Consider the following 17,714-nt stretch of genomic DNA (forward strand, 5'->3'; position numbering starts at 1 on the left):
GGCTGCAGGGGTGCGTCTCTCGCCCCTCAGCCCCACCAGGCAGGGGTGGAAGCCTGGGGGGGAGGGGGTTTCACGAGGGCTGGGCTTTGGGGCCCAGGACAGCGGTGCTCAGAGCCGGGCAGCCCTCCAGGCTCATCCAGGTTCTGGTTCTGCTGACCTGCCGGCCGGGGATCCGAGAGGCCCAGTGCCTCGGCCAAGGTCACACAGCAGAGTGGGGCAAGCACTGGAGTGGAGGGGCCCCGCGGCCGGCCAGGGCCGTTCCCTTCCTGGTGGGGTCCCCCTCCGGCTCCCTTCCCCAAGGACTCGACACCAGAGAAAGCCAAATCCCTCGCTGAGCCCTTAATCCTGCGGCTGATCCATCACCTCGCAGCGTGTGTGTTCAGAAAGCCGCCAGCCACCACCCCCCACCCCACCCCCTGTCCCCCCAGGATTATGGAGCTCTTTCCCCAGCCTCCTGGTCGACTGTTCCCCCAGGAAAGGCAGAGGGAACAGGAGAACCCCCAGAGAACAGGGGGACAGAGAGAGCAGAGAAGCCTCAGGAGAGATAGGCCAGTCCCCAGGGCACCAGGGTCTCCTCCAGCCTGGGGTGGGGCAGGGGGCTCAGCATGGACCCCCTCAGTCCCTCTAGCCCACACTTCCCTGCCCCGCTGCTGGCCCCCGTCGCCCCCATCATCCCGGCCCACCTCCCCATGGCCTAGTGGTGCCCCCGTGGCCTCTCTGATGCAGGGCCCTGGGCAGGGGGCCCCGTGACAGCTGCTGCCTAACAGTGACTCTGTTGCCATTTCTGGCCCTGGCTGCCGCCATGCAAGGCAGCTGAAACCCAAGGAGCCTCATCCATAATTCAGGCTGCGGCTCACACTGGAAGCCAGGCGCAGGGGAGGCTGGGGGGCTCTGGGCTTCTCTGCCCCCAGGGCCTGGTGAGCGGTGTCTTTCTCCCCCCCTCTGCCCCCCGCAGCCCGTGCTCCGGGTCTCCGGCTCACCACCCCCCTCCCTGCCCCCTGCCTCTCCCCACCAGCACTCCATCCCCCCCGCAGGCCCCGCCTTCTCCCCCAAGGACCACAGGTCCACTCCGGGCCTCATCTCGTGCATCCCTGGTGACCACTGGGGCGAGAGGCACAGAATCTCAGAGCAGGAACGGCGGACACTTCGTCAGCCATCAGGGGCTGACCCCTTATCTCAGTGGCCACGCCATCAGTGAGCAGCCCAGGCCCTCATCCGAATCTCAGTCTGCCTTCAGCCCCTTTCTCCAAGGCTCCATCTGACTCCCCACCATTATCTGGGCCAAAGAAAGCCCATTCCAACAGCTCCCCCCACCCTCTCTGCTCATGTCATCCTATCTTTTCTCTTTTTTATTTTTCACTGAAGTCAGTAGGTAGGTGATGCTCAAGTTGCAGGGGAGCATAGAGCAGTGATGGGCAGAAACCATCTGTGACTGAACACCTACTGTGTGCCAGCCACCGCATTTGGACACGTCTTTGTGCACAGAATCAACACAGCATCACCCCCGTGAGACCAAGATTCTGGCCCCCATTTGCAAGCGAGGACAGGGAGGCTCTCAAACGTGAAATGAGTTGCCTCGGGTCGTGCAGCTGGTACAAGGCAGGACCTGGATGGGACAAGTTCCTGTCTAAAGGGACTCTCTGACCTTTCTCTGGGAGACCCCACGTCAGCCACGGAAGCCACCCCTGTGTGTGAGAGTTGCTGGGCTTGGGGGAAAGCGAGGATGGAAATTGAGCCCAGGTGCACAAGGCCGGGCCAGCAGTGATGCTGGTTCTGTTTGCCTGTCCAGGGTCGAGGCGAAGGGGGAAGCCGGGCTTTCTGCAACTTTGGCTCCCTGGGCTCCAGGCTCTGGTTGTTCGAGGTGACATCCCATCCGAGAGGTGGGAAGAGAGGCCCGTGTCCAGAAGATGCGGCCAGAACTGACCCGGGGAGGGAACGGAGAGAGATCGGAACATGGCACCGATCCCGGAAGGCAGAGGGGCCCAGAGCCAGAAATGATCCATTCACCGAGGGCCCATTGTCAAGGACGCCGGCGATAGCCCTGGGGCGTCAAGGCTCCCAAAGTCCTAGGCCCAGGAATCACCCTTTGGTCCAGAGATCGATGCAAGAGAAGAAGCTGGAGGAGGAGGTGGGGAAGAGTGGCCCCAGGGAAAATGCTCCCTGGGGAGGGAGTCCAGGCCTGGGGTTCTGACACCCAAAAAGGCGGCAAAGGGCTGGGGCCTGCAGGCAGATGCTGAGGAGGTAGGGGCCGAGGAGGTGGGAGGCGATGGCGTGACGCACGGCCCGGGACGCACTGGCGCGGGTGACGGAGGTTTAGAGCCGCTGCAAACAGCTTCTCACTCTGCCAGAATGTAACACCCCGAAATAAGCAGCCACGGTGGTGGCGGAGACGGCAGGCTCCTCCTCCTCCGACGGCCGGAGGGGCCCAGAAGTATAAATGGCAGCGTGCGGTCAGCCAGGGCGCCCACCCATGGAGGCTGCCGCCCCACACAGGTGTCTCCCCCAAATCCCCCTCACAGCTGCCTTCCCACCCAGACCCCGCAGCGCAGAGCCCGGGGCGAGGGGCTGGCCCGCCGGCCACTCCCTGCGAGGAGCGGTGTGACGGGCAGGCGCTTTGGAAATGGAGGGCTCCCCACGTGGACGTGCTCACCAGAAGTCTCTTTGTCTCTCTCTCCCCTTCCTCTGCCTCCTTCCTCTCGGCCCTTCCCAGCCCTCGGCCCTGTCCTGATCAACCCCGACCGCTCTCTCCTTTCTGGTTTCCCAAACCCAAGCCTGGAGCTCACGGTCCCCTGTCCCTGACCCCGCACCTCCGTCCACCGCCCCGTCCTCCTCTGCTCGCCGGCTGTCTGCTCACACCCCGCGCCCTCGGCATCCCTAGATCGCAGTCCTCAGCGCCTTCTCGTCCCTCCCACCCCCAGGAGCCGGGCCCTGACCCTAGTGGTCTGCCCCCCTCGCCCCTGACCCGGCCTCCCCTCTCCCCGCCCCCGCCCCTCCGTCCTCACTGGGGTCCCCCTTCCCTCCCAGCTTTCCTGTCTAACCTTTCTTCCGCCCCCTCCTTGCTGCCCTCCGCGGACCCCTCTCCATCTCTGGCTGCTCCTTGCCTGCCCCTCGCTGCCAGCCCCTTCCCAGCCCAGCTCAGCCCCCGGTCCCTGGCCCACACCCTGGTCGGTCGGCCACACCTGTCCGTGGAGCGATGCCCTTTCTAACACACACCCCCCTCCCCGCGCTGTCCTACCGGGGAGGGCCGTTGGGGTCTCCCCCGCCCCCCGCGCCCCCGACCCTCCCAGACAGCGCCCTGCCTTCACCCCCCGTCTTCCCCGGCGACTGGAAAGTGCTGAGGCACCGGGCGCCAGAAGTTGCTGAGTCGGCGCTGCCCGGCCGCCTGGAGCCCTCAGCATCGCCCGGAGCAGGTGGGGCCGGGACGGCGGGACCAGAGCGCCCCCCGCCCCGGCCCGGGTCCCCCCTCGCTCAGGAGCGTCCCGCCCTGCCCGGCGGGCTCCGGGGGCGGGGGCGGGGCCCGGGGCTGCGTGCTCCCCTCCACCCGCACGGCGGCCCCACCCGCGCGCCCTGGGGGCCGGGGCGTCCGGCTTCCCTCCGCCCGCGTGGGTCCCTACCTGGCAGCAGGCTCCCGAGCCCGGGCAGCATCTTGTCGCGACGCTCGGGGGAGGGGGGCGGCGGGGGAAGGGCGCCTCCACGGGCTCCCCGAGCCCGCCGGACGGACGGCGGGGGACCCCGCGGGGCTCCGGGAGGGCCCCGCGCGGCGTGGCCGGGCCGCGGCGCTCTACCCCGCGCCCCCCGGGCTGCGAGCCTCGGGAGCAGCCATCGGCCCCGACGGGGCTCAGCGGGGCGCGGCCGGGCGCGGAGGGCTAGGGCTGGCCGTAGACGCCCGGGGCCCGCGCCCCTAGGAGCGCAGGCAGCGCGCGGGCCCGTCCGTCAGTCCGTCGGTCCGCGCGCCCCGGCCGCTCGCCGAGCTAGAGTGCGGACGGCGAGGCTGCTCTTCCCACCGCCTCCTCCCCGCGCTCGCTGGCTCCGCCCTCGCCTCCCGGCTCGCCTGCTTAACCCTTGCCTGGCCGCCAGGAGGCGGAGCGGCTCCCCGGCCCCCGGCAGTCCGGCCCCCTCCCTTGTCTGGGGGGCCCAGAGGGCTGTGCTCGATCGCCCCGCTGGGCTGTGTTCGATCGCCCAGCTGGTGGAGGAATCCCCGCCTGAGGGGGTGCGGTCGTGTTCGGGAACCCCGTGAACTCGCCCAGTTCCCCCCCCGCACCCCAACTCCCCCGAAGGGCTCCTGGGTCACCTCCGCCCGCCTTGCGCAGCCCGGGGCTCCTAAGCGCAGGCCTCGGACACTCCTCCCTCTGGGAGAACTCCGAGATTCCCGCTTGGTTTCTGTTTCCAGACCCCGAGCCCTGTGTGTAAGAACAGTGTCAGCAAGACTTTGTGGGTGCAAGCTCCGGGCCACGTGAGCGCGCGCGAGCCAGGATGCTTGTGCAGGTGTGACAGGGCTGGCACGTGATCTTTCTTACGGGCCGGGGGGTGGCCCGGGTACCTGAGTGGGCGAACCGATGAGCCGCCGGGTGTTCCCCCGCGCGCCGGTCCGCGCGAATGGGGAACCTGGGGCCGGGGGAGTTTGGGTGCAGGCGAGCTTGTGGCCGGGGTGGCCGGGGTGTGTGTGCCCTGGCGTGTGTACGCCCCTTGATGCCCTCGCAAGCGGGGGCAAGTTTGGGTGCGCGAGGCTCTCCTCCGCGAGGGCGGTGGAACCCTCGCGCGGGCTTCCTTCTCAAGAGGGGTGCATTCCAACCTCTTCTGGACCCCCTTGCGCCCCTCATGGCCTCGTTCGGGGCGATCCCTGCGGGGCCGACACCGAAGCGTCTTCTCATAAAGGCGGCGGTGGGGTTCACCCCGGCCTTCACCTGCTCCAGGGCGAAGGGCACCTGGAGCTCGGGAGCGCCCCGGCGCGGGACGGGTGGGGGGCCCTCGGGGTCGCCGTTTCGGGGCCGCAGGTCGGGCTGGGGCTGTGAGCGCGGCGCGTACCACCGAGGCGGGCGGCGCAGGACCCGCAGGCATCCCGGACGGCACCGCCCGCGAGCAAAGCGACAGATGCCCTCGGCGCTCCGCCGGGCTCCTCCTCTCCCTCCCGGGCCAGAACAACAGCTTGGCTCCTGGCATACAGTCGGCGCTCTATAAATGCTGATCTCATCTTTCCATTCACTCTCGGTCCGTCCGTAATCTCGTGCGTCCCTCGTTCCCGTCCGATTCCTCTCCTTTCTCCCCCGACTCTTACATTTCACGGTCCCGGTCCCCGTCCCCTCCCATCCTTCCCCGTCTCCTTTCTCTCTCCCTCCCCTTCCGCGTCCGCCTTTCTGTCTGTGTGTCTGTCGCTCGCCTCCGGTCCTCGTGACCCCGTCTCTCCATCTCTGGGTCTCGTGTCTCTCTGTCAGCTCCCTTTCCACCCGGTTTCAGTCGCGGGCTCCCAGCGCTCTTGCCCCTCGGCGCTCGGGCGCCCCCCAGTTGGCTCCATTGTCTGCCCTTCCCCGGCTCCCAGCACCTAAATTTCCTCTCCCCGCGACTCAGACTTCGGGTAGGGTGGGAGTGCAGAGGGACGGCCCCGGGGCCCCTGTCCACCGCCCCCCACACACCCATCTCTAGAAAGCAGGGTCCCTGCGCTTCCCCGGGCCCACCCCGCGGAGCGCCCGCGCCCGGGAGGGGGGCCCGCAGAGGGCGGCGGGGAGGGAGTGTTGGGGGAAGCAGGGTGGGATTTGGCGGCCTTCCCCGGAATGAGCCGCGGCACAATCTGTCGCTGGGTTTGTTTGCCGAGCTGCCTCCGGAGCGCGGTGGGGCTGGCTCCCGGGAGCGAAATATCACACGAGGCGGAGACAGACGCAGAGGGGCGGGTGGGCGGCGGGCTGACTCAGGTGTGCGCTGTCATCGGTCCCTGGGCCGGCGCTCTTGGAGAGGGGGTGGTTGGGGGGTACCCGGGAGGACCCCCGACACTGGCGGGTCCCGGAGCTGGGAGGGGAGCTCCCATCCCAGGGTGACTTGCAGGAAAGGGGGAGCCCCTGCCAATGATCCCGGCCTGGGAGCCCCAAGAGACACCTAGAACTTGGGTGTGTCCCAGTCGGTGAACATTCCCTGTGCTCACGTACCCCACTACCCAGGCGTCGGTTGCCTATAATTATCTGCTGACTCACTACTTTCCCCTACTAAACCTCCAGCTTTTTGAGGGCAGGAAATTCGCCTCATCCATCTTTGCATCCCCAGCAGGTGCTCAATGAACAGGTCGGGTGGATGAATGGCGCGTGGGTGGGCAGTGGGGTCTCAGTTTACAGGAAATACCATCTTCCCAGGAGAGCTTTCCCACCTCTTGTTCCTCCCATCCCTTAGGCCGTCCCCCCAACCCCCAGCCTCTCTAACAGACAGGCAGGAAATTGGAAACAGCTCTTCCGGAGGACCAGAGTCGTCTAGGTGACCCAAAGAGAATGCCTTCCTTCTTCTGGGGCCTCAGTTTCCTCATCTGTACGATGGGAGTATACCACTCACAGTTATGCTTCAGCTTACCAATAAGTCTCCAGCAAGTCAAGGTATGAGAAAGGGCTTAGTGAAACGAGGTTCTGCCTAGTGTTGGTGGTGGCAGCAGCTGTCGTTACTGTTTGGGTGGTGATCCTTAAGGTCTTTATCTCAGTAGAATCAGACACCCTGTGGGATCGAACTGAACTTCTGCGGTTCGAGGTTTGAGGATCTAAGGGATGGAAGCTGATGTGGGTACTCTTGCTTAGTTGCTCAGTGGTGTCTAACTCTTTATGACCTTTTGGATGAGTGGCCCACCAGGATCCTCTGTCCATGGGATTTTTCAGGCAAGAATACTGGAGTGCGTTGCCATTTTCCTCCTCCAGGGGTCTTCCCCACCTTGGGATGGAACCCGGGTCTCCCTCCTTGCAGGCGGATTCTTTGCTCACTGAGCCATTGGGGAAGCCCAGGCTGATGGCCCTCGGGGCAAAGTGAAAGGGGGCATCTTATGCCGATCTGGACACCTGGCAGGGCTCTGCGGGGTGCTGTGTCCCCGGGACTTGGCACAGAGCTGGCCCGCCCTCTGGTGGCCTTAGGTGGATCTGCAGCCCCAAGGGACACCCAGGAGCTCAAGCAAATTGGCTGATGGATGGATCCCCACCCCCTCTGCCCTGCCCCAGGAAGGAGGGTTCCCTGGGTGGAGACCTAGGAGGTCACTTGGAAGAAGCAGCAGGACACCGACACAGACTAGATGGGTCTTGACTTCATCAACCAGTGCCCTCCTTTCAACATCACGCCTACTCTCAGTGTGACCCCCAGGGCCCCATCCCCCTTCTGGGCAACTCCATCTGGTGAGTTCACCAGAACCTTCCTGGTTCTTTTTCTCCACCTATTTGGCAACAAGGTGGGGTGGCTCAGTGGTCCAGAGCAGAGCTTTGCCAGGTGCTGTCCTGGCTCTGCTGCAGTCACAGCTAGATGACCTTGGGCTAGCAGTTAACATTTCCTAAGCTTCCGTTTCCTCCTCCGAAAAATGGGGGTGGAGGAGGGCAGCAAGCAATTGTAGTTCCCGGAGCTTCCCTGGTGGTCCAGTGGTTAAGAATCTGCCTGCCTCACAGGTTGAATCCCTGGTCAGGAGAGATGCCACATGCCTCGTGGCAACTAAGCCTGTGAGGCCCTGCTTTGCAATAAGAGAAGCCACCACCATCAGAAGCCCGCACACTGCAGCTGGAGGGTAGACCCCTGCTCGCTGCAACTGGACAAAGCTCAGGAGCAACAGCAAATACCCAGCACGGCCAAAAATAAAAAAAAAAAAAAAAAGAAGAAATTAATGGGAAAAAAAAAAATCAGGGAAACCTGGCGTGCTGCAATCCATGGGATCATCAAGAGTCAGACACGATTTAGCACCTGAACAAAAACAAGGAAAACAATAGCCGCTCCCAGCTCATCGGGTTGTTTAAGGATTAAATGAGACAAGGCATGAAAGAACCTAACAGAGAGCCTGATCCTATGCTCAATAAATTCTAAAAACATTCGTATTAATTTTCTTGCTTCCCTAACAACAACTGGAAGACATAGATGCTGCATTTCAGGCGCAGACAGTAAAGTTATGACCTGAAATCTCAGAGGTCCCAAGTGGCAGAGCCGGGTCTGAGAGTCAGTTCTTAGTTCGAACGTCCCACCCCACGTGTCTGACCTCCGCCTGTCCACCTGCCCCAGCCACAGACCAGGGCTGTTTGCCCGGTCTGCATTAGAAGCCTTAGGTTCTAGCTCGGACCCTGCCTCTGAATGGCTGTGTGATGTGGGACAGACGGCTATTGTCCCTGGGCTTCCAGCTCCTCCTTCTTTCAAAAGGTGCATCTTGGACTCAGAACTCTTGAAAAGTCTCGCAAAGCCATGACTGGGTGACACCCCACCATTGTGACTCTGGAATCAGAAGCTACTGAAAATGAAGCCTCTCAGCTAGATTCCGTGCTGCCCCCATCTCTCCCAGCCCTGGGGGTGTGACGGGGCCCCAGAGGAAGATTAGAGTTTCTAGGGATCCCCACTCCCCCAGGCACTCCCACTGGCTGCCTGGCCTGCCCTGACCCTGTCGGTGATCGGCGGTTGGTGAGCGCATACTCTGGAGGGAGGGAGAAACCGCTGCCCCTGCCCTTTGCACCCAGAACCCTTGCCAATGAGTCCCGCGTCCTCCTCTGCCTGGCGTGCTGGGGACAGGGATCCTTTCTGGAACAGGAGACAAGGAGACTGCCCTGGTGGTCCGGAGGTTAAGAATCTGCCTTTCAATGCAGGGGGTGTGGGTTGCATCCCTAGTCCGGGAACCAAGATCCCCCACGTTGTTGCGCCTGTGCACGCTAGAGTCCACACACCGAAACTGGGGAAGTCCTCAGCCTCAGCGAAGACCCAGTGTCGCTAAATACACAAAACAAACACGGGAGACAACACCTAGACTAGATTGTTTAAAGGGCAAGGGTATCAGAGTGCGCCTTCTCCCCTGCTTGGCCTCTAGGGTCTCTGTTCATCTACATCACTTGTGCTGATAACTGGCCTTTACTAACGACTTGCTTCGTGTCACGAATTTATGTGCACTGGCTCATTTAAGATTCAGAGCAGCTCAATGCACCGGGAGTCTATCGATGTCCGCTTTATACAGATGGAGATACAAACTCGGAGAGGTGCTACTACCTTTAGGTCTGGGCGAGAGGGGTCTTGCCCTGGGTCTCGTGCAGTAGAGGGTTTTGCTGTGGTCCTCCTCCAGCCAGCATCCTTCCATGGGGGGAAAGTCCAGAAACTAAGCAGCTGTGTCCTCGGAGAGTCTGTGTTCCCCTTTTACTTTTTATTAGTTATTTAGCTGTGCCGTGTGACTTACGGGGTCTGAGTTCACTGACCAGGGGTTGAACCCAGGCCATCGCAGAGAAAGCCTGGAATCCTGACTGCGGAGCCACAAGAGAACTCCCTGGATTCCCCTTTGAAACCATGCTTTGGGTATCCAGAACCCTGGGATCTCCTGATCAAATGACCCGAGCCTACTTCCAGGACCTGTGTGGGCAGCTTCTCCATCTGCCTTTGCACCCTGTGTGTATCCCTAGATTGGCTAGGAGGCAGCTGTTTGGAGGGGCTGTGGGTGGAGCTTGGACATGTAAGAGGAATGTTAGGATACATCTGTGTGAGGCCCCTGGCTTGGGATGGAGCTGTGTTTGGGAAGAAGAGTTGGCTGTATTAATGTAGAGAGCTCTGAGAAGTCAGTCATTCTAAACTTGAACTTAGCCGTCCAATGTCAGGTTCTTTTGAAGAACATGACAGAGTGATACCGGTGTGGTAGAGGGCTGGGGGTACCTCATGGGCAGGGGCTGCCTGGCGTGGACCCTGCCAGTCTTTGGTACCAGAGCCTCTGTTTACAAAGATGAAGGGCAGCTGGACCAAGAGGTCATGTGGCTTCATCAGAGGTGTCAGGACAAAGAAGCCTGGAGCCAGGCTCTGAATCCAGGTCTGTGGGAGTCTTTCTTTCCTTCACGACGCTCCATGCCAGTCCCGAGCAACAGTCAGAGTGTTGGCTCCCTGGGGTTCTCTCGGTTAGAAACCTGGGTCCTGAGCATCCCTGCTGGCTCAGTGGTAAAGAATCCACCTGCCGAGGCAGAAGACACAGGTTTGATCCCAGGTCTGGGAAGATCCCATGGGCCTCAGAGCAGCTAAGCCCGTGCACTACAACCATTGAGCCTGTGTTCCAGAGTCCGGGACCCGTAGCTACTGAGCGCACGTGCAGAAACTACGAAGCCCACACACCCTAAAGCCCGCTCTCCACAAGAGAAGCCACCACAATGAGATGCCCCTGCCCACGGCAACGAGCGAAAAGCAACAGCACAGCACGGCCAAGAAATAAACAAAATTATTGAAAGAAAAAGCGGGTTGTCCCATCGTGTCTGCTGGAGTGCCTTTCCCGGTGAAGAGCGCCTCCCTTTCTCACGAGACTGTGAGCTCCGTGTCGTCTTTGACTTTGTCTGTTCCATGCACCTGGCACAGCTCGGCCCGGAGGAGGCCCTTGGCAAATGTGGCTGGTCTGTCGGACCATCGACTAGTGAGGTGGATGCTAGTAAACCCTCGTGGTACACGGTGCTGCGGGGCTGATACCCAGGTGCTGCTAAGTCGCTCAGTCGTGTCCGACTCTTAGCGACCTCATGGACTGCAGCCCACCAGGCTCCTCCGTCCATGGGATTTTCCAGGCAAGAGTACTGGAGTGGGGTGCCATTCCCTTAGGTGAGAACTCGGGGTTGGAGGGTGGCTGTGGGGAAGGACTAGGAAGCCTGGCCTGGGGGGTGGCTATCGGCTGAGTTGCCTTCGACTCCATCAGCCTGGGCACCCGTGCTGTAGACAGAAGACTCCCCGGACTCCCCTTTCCTGGTTGCCCTAATTCTCCAACTGCTCCCCCCCGGCCTTGGGGACCCCAGGTGAGGGAGGTGTTCGTGGCATCCCCTCACCATGTGTTCCCCCGCGGACCACACACTTTACTTACCTGCACAGCGAAAACAGCCCCTTTCCCCAGCAATTCTGTGGGCCAAAGCCACTGAATTTGTGAGGGAGCATGAAGGGCGTTGTGGGGGACCACGCAGGGAACCATGAGCTCCAGGACAGGGCACACAGACCCTCGTGCCGTTCCCAGCCCTGTGGTGGCGTTCAGACCCCTACTCTGGGATCAAGCCCCGGCAGCCCACACACGGACAGCTTTCTCGGTCTCCCAGCCCACTTTCCTCAGCTCATCTCAGAATGAATCCTTCCCAGGGTGTTGTGTGATCACGCACCCTCCTGCTCAGAAGGCTCCAGTGGCCAAGTCTGGCTGGCAAATGATTAAATTTATCGACTCTGAAATGCTCATTCAAATGGATAAGAAAAGCCTCCAACAGATAAGCTGGTGAAGGATGTGGACCAGTACTCCACCCAAGAGGATAAGCAGAGAGTAAACAAATACTTGGAAAATAGTTCAGCTGGTTAGTGATCAAAGAGATGCAAACGAGAACAGTATGGAGATTGCATTTCATACTTATTAAATTAGCAGAATTTACAACCCCCATCCCCCGGTGCTGGCAGGGCTCGATGAAGTCTGTCTTCCTCCCTCTCTGGAAGCAGTGTGCAAAACTCTGGAAAACAATCTAGTACAATGTAACAAGAGCCTTGAAAACATTATTACCTTTTGACCCATTAATCTCACCCCTGGGAATTGATTTTAAGAGCACAATTCAACAGAAGAAAAAAGCTCCAGGCATGTCATAGGCATTATTCGCCTGTATTTCTCCAGGCAGTGAGATGGTTAAGAAAACCATGCCTAATGTAGTCGATGCAACATTCTGCTGCCACAAAAATGATAATTATAAAGAATACGCAGAAGCATGAAAACTGTTCATAACATCATGTTTGTTGAGAAAAAGCAGGATACACAATTTGCATGAACGCTGTGATTGCAACCACGAATAGTAAGTATTCATGTTGACGAAGTCTGTAGGAGAATATGCAAAATTGAAAATTATTTAAGGTTGGGGAAATGATGAGTGGTTTTCCTTTTTGTTTAAGAATCATTCTTTGTTAATGTTGTTGAAATGTTTTCACAACAGAATGAACACGATAAAAACAAAACCGTTTTTATGGCTTATAGAATAAAGCCAGAACTCTTTAGCCTTCACTCACTATAATGACTGCTTAAATATTAATAATGGATGTAAAAATTTTAATTAATAATGAAATAATTTAAAAAATAGTGATCACATTTGTTAGTTGTCTGCTACATTCCAGGCAGTGAAGTGAGTGAGTCATCCATGTGGTTGCATTGGAGCTTCATGACAACCCTGTGAATAAAAGCTAGTATTATTCTTGCTTTACAGATTAGGGACCTGAGATCCTGTGACGTTCGGCCACCTGCACCACTTTACAGCCAGGGCTCTCTGATTCCACAGCTTGCGCTCAATGCCGTTGATTGGCTTTTTGTATGTCACGTATTGAGGCACTTCAGTCACTAGTGTCCCACCATCATGATTTGGGAATAACTGTGGCTTGTACGGGCTTCCCAGGTGGCACTAGCAGTAAAGAACTGTCCTGCTTAAGAGCAGGTTCGATCCCTGGGTCGGGAAGATCCCCTGGAGGAGGGCACGGCAACCCACTCCAGTATTCTTGGCTGGAGAATCCCATGGACAGAGGAGCCTGGAGGGCTACAGCCCATGGGGTCACACAAAGTCAGACACGACTGGATTGACTTAGCACACACACATGTGGCTCATACGTCATGTACTGTGAAGTACTTAATTTTAAAATTTAGGGGACTTTCCCGGCAGTCCAGAGGTTAAGACGCCATGTTCCCAGTGCAGGGGGGTGCTGGTTCAATCCCTGGCTGAGGAGCGAAGATCCCACATGCCCTGCTGAGTGGCCAAAAAATAAAATGTAAATCAACTCAATTTTTAAACATTTGAATGCCTACTCTGGTATTTCCCTAAACAAGAATCCCCTTGGAATCATCTGTTAAAGGTATTGGTTGTATTTTCCAATGTGCAATAATACAAAAAAGTGTTCATCGCATTAAAAAAAAATCACCTGAGATCATCTTGTAAACCTCTCTTGGGGGAAAAAAACATGAACTACCTTCTGCCACAGTTGGCCCCGGTCTCCCCTTCCAGTCTTACTTCCCCCACAGCTCCCGCTGTTTCCGCTAGGGCCATTCCTGAGGCTGGAGCCCCTCCTAGGGCTCTGCCAAGCTCCCCAAGCTCCTCCCAGCCCTGCCCCGCATCCCCTTCCTGCTCCCAGCCTCAGGGCATCCGCAGGGCATGCCTGAGCCAGTTGCACACTGAGCTATTAGTGGACAGAAAGGACACAGACCAGAAGGCTGCCCATCACAATAATTAATTCCGCTTTCAGCTTCCCTGGTGGCTCCGACCATAAAGAGTCTGCCTGCAACGCAGGAGACCGGGCTTCGATCCCTGGGTGGGGAAATCTCCTGGAGAAGGGCATGGCAACCTGCTCCAGTACTCTTGTCTGTGGAATCCCATGGACAGAGGAGCCTGGTGGGCTACAGTCCACGGGGTTGCAAAGAGTCGGACACTACTGAGCGACTAACACTTTATTAAACTCCCACTGTGTGCCAGGCATTATACTAGAAACTTTATACACATGATCTAATCAGCTCTCTTCTTCTCCTTTGTTTTCTCCCCTTTTCTGAGTCAGAGTTCTTTTTATTGTGTTGTGTTAAGGACACTTAACATGAGATCTACCTTCTTAACAGATTTTTTAAGCGAACAATGCAAACTTATTATCCTTAGGCACAGTATTGCACAGCATACCTCTAAAATTTACTATCTTGACTAATTGAAACTTTACTGTTGGCTCCTAATAATGACCTTATAAAATGGATGTAACTTTTAATTTCTGTTTTGTTAGGAAACCGAAGCCCGTAGGGTTTAAGGCGTTTGCTCAGGTCACACATTGGATGAGCAACAGCCCAGATCCGAGTCAAATACTGTTTGACCCCTACGTTCCTTTCACCGTTTGGATCCAGGGTCTTATTAGTGATGAGGGTTATGCAAGAAACAGGCCAACAGCTCTCTCCTCTCTGCCCTCCAAAGTGGGCGCATTCATTATGGATGGGGTTCCTAATGAGTACAGCCGCTTTGGAAGAGAATTTGACAACAGCTATTAAATGTAAAATGCTCATGGACTCCAAAATTCATTCAATTCAGGCTTAGGAAATCATCCTGCAGTTATTCGTGAAATGGACACGGGAGCTATCTGTAGCTTAATAGTCAAAGTAGCATTGTGTGTGGTAGCGTGTGATGTAGGAAACACAACCTAAGTATCATCAATAGGGAATTGTTTACATAAATTTTAGCACATCCGTCAAAAAGAACGAACAAAGTCTGTGAGTTCTTAGGGGCTTCCCCAGCGGCTCAGTGGTAAAGAATCTCCCTGCCAAGGCAAGAGGTGAGGATTTGCTTCTTGCATTGGGAAGAGTTCCCTAGAGAAGTTCTAGTATTCCTGCCTGGGAAATCCCACGGACAGAGGAGTCTGGCAGGCTACAGTCCGTGGGGTTGCAAAAGAGTCAGATGCTACTTAGCACAGGACTTGGCAACTAAACAGTAACAAGTATGTTCTGGGACTTCGCTGGTGGTCCAGAGGTGAAGAATCTGCCTGTCAGTGCAGAAGACTTGGGTTCGATTCCTGGTCCTGGAAGATCCCACTTGTCTTGGGGCAACTCAGCCTCTGCACCAGAACTACGGAGCCGGCAGGCAGCAATAAAGACCCAGCACAGTAAACAAAACAAACAAAACAAAACATGTAAATATATATGTACACACATACCCATATGTTCTTATATGGAACAATATCAAAGATTAGCCAAGCAAAGTGCAGAACAGTATAATAGTATGTTACCATTTGTATCAAAACCCTGTGAGATGAAATATATAGAGAGTTATATACACATATACTGATACACACACAGACTCCCTCCGGAAGAACGGGAACAAAACAGGTAGGAGTGGCTGCCCAGAATTTGGTACTGGAAGGACTCTGGTTGAGCGGGAGTGAAGGGTCTGGCCGCAGGGTTTGTCTGGCCCGCAAACTGTGTGGAGTCTCAGGGTAATTTGAGGGGCTTGTGGATTAGAGTTCTAGGGACGTCCCACCTCAGCTACCTCTCAGCTCCGCCCCGGATCCCCCGGGAGACTTAGGCGTCACTATGTAACCTTTTGTGCTGCTTGTGTTTTAAAACCCTGTGCATGTATTACCTGTTTAATAATTTAAAATTTATAATTAAAAAAAGAAGAATCTCCTGCCTGAGGCAAGACCCACCTGAGCAACGGTGGCTCTCCAGGCTGCAGGACGTAGCTCTCACGGCACAGGCAGGATCCAGGCTGCAGGATGTAACTCCCACGGCACAGGCAGGACCCAGGCACCCTGTCTCTTTTTTCGGTTGACAACCTTCGCCTGTCTCTTCTCTGGCCAGCAGCTGGGAGGCTTCAGAGGTGGATTTTTGGTCAAGACACATTTCAGTGGCTCCTCTAAGTCTAAGGGCTTTATTCTAAGGCGGGGATAATGTGAAAACAGAGTCCATTAGATGGGGATCATGTATTCTTCACAGGATGGTTTGAGGGGATGGCAGCTGGTCCTGGGTGGTACCTGTCATGGTCCGGGCGTGAGTTGGAAAAGGATTTCCAGACACGAGACAGAATGAGAGGGAAGTAAAGTTTATTAAAGTGGGAGACGCTATTAGAACAGCAGGCCAGCTCAAAGGAGAACTGACATTGAACAGGAGTCCTTAATCCACTTTTATACCCAGGGTACAAGGAGTGGGGTAGGGGTCTTGTGGTCATTTGCTGATTGGATGAGACATGTGTACTGGGTTGGGGAAAGCAAGGCAAATGCCTTCTTCCTACGGAGTAGGAGGGGAGACAGGTTATACTGCTCAGGAGGACCTGAAATCCACTGATAGTCACAACATGGGGAGGGAAGGACCATCAGGGTCTGGTTTTCCTTTCCTACATGCCAGGACCCTCCTTGGTTTCATCTGCTCTTTCTCCTTGGTTCACCACGGTACCCAGAGAGGGGACAGGCCCGCGGGGAGACCGCTTTATGTACAACCTTGGGGAACTGTTTATGTTGAGTTGTGAGAGGGTTAAACCAGAACACAGTGCAAATGGGAAGGATGCCCCTCATCCAACAGAGTACTTTACAGAAAACCCAACCCAAACTGGCTTATCCAGGTCTCCTTGTACTTTGGGAGGAGAAATCAGACTGTACCCCGCCACGGGATAAAAGTCTTTCCCTTCTCTCCGGGATATTTTAGGTCAAAACCCCCTCGAGACAGCTGTCACCTGAAAGAATTATACACTGATTGACTTGGGTTGGGGTTCCTGAATCAGTCCCTGGCAAGGAGGCTGATACCACTGTGATTATCTTGGACGCATCAGGACAGACTTGCAGGTGGGATCAAACCCAGAGCCGTATCATTGCTGGACAATGTGCTGTACTCTTTTCTTTTTTGCCATCAATTCCAACACGCTACATAAATTTACTCGGTTTATTGTTCATTGTCACCATTCCTGAAAGGTAAAAGTGTTAGTCGCTTAGTCATGTCCAACTCTTTGCAACCTCATGGACTGTAGCATGCCAGGCTTCTCTGTCCATGGGATTCTCCAAGCAAGAGTACTGGAGTGGGTTGCCATGCCCTTCTCCAGGGGATCTGCCCAACCCGGGGATTGAACCCTGGTCTCCTGCATTTCAGGCAGATTCTTTATCGTTTGAGCTTCAGGGACGTCTAAACCCATCCGCAAACACGCAGCTGCGTCTCTTCTCACTGGTGGGACAGATGCTTGGGAGTGGGGTGTTGGTGGGGAGGCCTCTGATGAATTGTGGAGAACTGTGCAAATCCGAGTGACTGCTCTGTCTCCTCCCTTTCCGCCGGCAGGAAGCTCTGAAGAATGGAAACTCAGGCTTGGGGAGTGGGTACAGGGAGGACTGGACAGGGACTTGAGCGCCTATTGGAGCATCTCCACAGGAGGAGGCTCTAAATGACGGGAAGAAGGGCTGTGTTCACTTTTGAATTTTACCGTATTATTTATTATTATTTGGCCATGCCATACAGTATGTGGGATCTTAGTTCCACAGTCAGGGATCGAACCCTCGCCCCCTTCCCTTCCAGTGGAAGTGCCGAGTCTTAACCACTAGACCGCCAGCAAGTCCCAGATGATGCTCGTTTTGAACTGTGCGGATGCATCCAGGACTGAGGGTTTTCTAGAGCTTTCCCCAGGGAGGATGTCCCTCCCCTCGGGGAGTGAGACCTCCGAGGGTCCCTAAAGCATGCAGCTTCTAGAGACAAAGGCAGCCATCCTGCTCTGTTCACCCCGGGAGAGGGCGGCTGAGTGTGGGATGTGGGCAAGTGTAATAAGCACAGAGAGGCTCCGGTTCCTAGCAGTTCCCAAAGGAAAGGTCCCTGAAAGTGGGGAACTATTAAGCCTCTTGGCATCTTAAAACCAAGCGCAATTCAACTTCAGAGATTGTTAACACACCTTCCAAGGCCGTTACTAGGAAGCTTTGTCTGATTAAGTCCCACTCTCGGGGTGTCTTTTTGAACAGAAATGTGCTTTTTTTCAAATCCCAGAGATGTAGGATCAAAATTGGATATTCTCTCTCTTTGAAGAAGTTGGGTTTAGGACGAATTCAAGGATGACTGACCCTACAGAAAGGGGAGC

The sequence above is a fragment of the Bos mutus genome, chromosome 15 (genome assembly GCF_027580195.1).
Source record: "Bos mutus isolate GX-2022 chromosome 15, NWIPB_WYAK_1.1, whole genome shotgun sequence".
Classification (NCBI taxonomy): Eukaryota; Metazoa; Chordata; class Mammalia; order Artiodactyla; family Bovidae; genus Bos; species Bos mutus.